The 1,712-nt window shown below is 53.0% G+C and overlaps 1 protein-coding gene across 4 annotated transcripts in view; it reads right to left on the bottom strand.

Moving 5' to 3' along the window:
• WDSUB1 (WD repeat, sterile alpha motif and U-box domain containing 1) overlaps positions 1-1,712 on the bottom strand; it is a 68,090-nt gene that overhangs the window by 65,607 nt on the left and 771 nt on the right. The gene's annotated exons all lie outside the window — the stretch shown is intronic.

Genomic DNA, 1,712 nt, shown 5'->3' with positions numbered 1-1,712 from the left:
CCCATTCCAGACCTTGGCCACTCTAACTGTGAAGAAGTTCTTCCTAATGTCTAATCTAAATCTGCTCTCTGCTAGCTTGTGGCCATTATTTCTTGTAACCCCTGGGGGTGCCTTGGTGAGTAAAGCCTCACCAATTCCCTTCTGTGCCTCCGTGATGAACTTATAGGCAGCCACAAGGTCGCCTCTCAACCTTCTCTTGCGGAGGCTGAAGAGGTCCAGGTGCCCCAGTCTTTCCTCATAGGGCTTGGCCTGCAAGCCCTTAACCATATGAGTGGCCCTTCTCTGGACCCTCTCTATGTTATCCACATCTTTCTTGAAGCATGGCGCCCAAAATTGAATGCAGTACTCCAACTGCGGTCTGACCAGCGCCCAATAGAGGGGAAGTATCGCCTCCTTGGATATGTTCATCATGCAATGACATAGAGTATCTTCTACTCCACATGACTTATGAGGAGAGGCTGAGGGAACTAGGGGTTTTTTAATAGCAGCTTTCAACTACCTGATAGACAGTTCCAAAGAGGATGGAGCTAGAGACCAGGTGTGGGCAAAATACAGCCTGTGGGCCATATCGGGCCTGCAAATTGATCCTATCCAGTTCCCCAGCCACCACCAGAAGCCTGAGTAGGAAGGGCTGCGTCCTGCACTGTACTGCTCTGCCAGAGCTGGGGCCAGGCCGGTCAGCATGCAGACTGTTCCACTCCCCACAGCCACCCAGCTTCCTATTGGTGCTGCAGCTGTGCAGTCCTGGCACCATGGTTGCTGGCAGTCAGGACCGGGAGTGATGCAGCATGCCAAGTAGCCATCCCACCCAGCCACCATGATGATGCGCTGTGGCTACTAGATGAGTCCATACCAGCCATGAGGGGAGCTCAGCCTGGGGCAGCAGCCCCCAGTTTTTTTTGTGTAGCATAGTGGCAGCAGCTCATCATGCCAGGTCAGTGGGAGGATGGCTACTCTGTGCAGTGCATCATACCCCATCCCGTACAGGCCCCTCTGCCAACAGCTGCTATGCCAGGACTGCACAGCGCCAGCAGGAAGCTGGGCGGGGAGGAGTCATCTGCACGCTGCACAGCTTAGCCCAGCCCCAGCCATGGCGGAGCAGAGCAGTGTGCTACAGTATATAGCCCTCACTCCTCAGGTTCCCGGTGGCAGCTGGCAGGCTGGATAGAACCAACTGGTATGTCCCCAACTCCCGCCACCCTCTTCCCTCTTTGCCCTCACTAACAGCTCACCAAAATGTGTTAAGTGGCCCTCCAGCCCAAATAACTGCTCTCCCCAGAGCCAGGCTGCTTCCAGTGGTGTCAGGTGACAGATCAAGGAGCAATGGTCTCAAGTTGCAGCAAGGGAAGTTTAGGTTAGATATTAGAAAAAAAATTCTCACTAGGAGGGTAGTAAAGCACTGGAACAGGTTACCCAGAGAGGTTGTGGACTCTCCGTCCTTGGAGGTTTTTAAGACCTGACTGGACAAACCTCGGCTGGGGTGATCTAGGTGGGGAGCTTTAGATAAAAACTGCTTCTTTCAATGGTCCTACTTTGTCCAGGGGGGTTGGACTGGATGACCTCCTGAGGTCCCTTCCACCCCTAATTTTCTATGATTATTACACCAGGTCTCTCTGCTCAAGGGTGCTTTTAGAACGACGGTGACATGAAACCACTTGTGTACAGACCGAGGTTTTGAAATCTGAACTGTCCCGAGACCGTGTTAAATCGTA

This window comes from Alligator sinensis, unplaced genomic scaffold (genome assembly GCF_000455745.1).
Source record: "Alligator sinensis unplaced genomic scaffold, ASM45574v1 scaffold389_1, whole genome shotgun sequence".
Lineage (NCBI taxonomy): Eukaryota > Metazoa > Chordata > Crocodylia > Alligatoridae > Alligator > Alligator sinensis.
The sequence above is the reverse complement of the archived record's forward strand: the minus strand, read 5'-3'. Positions and strand labels throughout refer to the sequence as shown.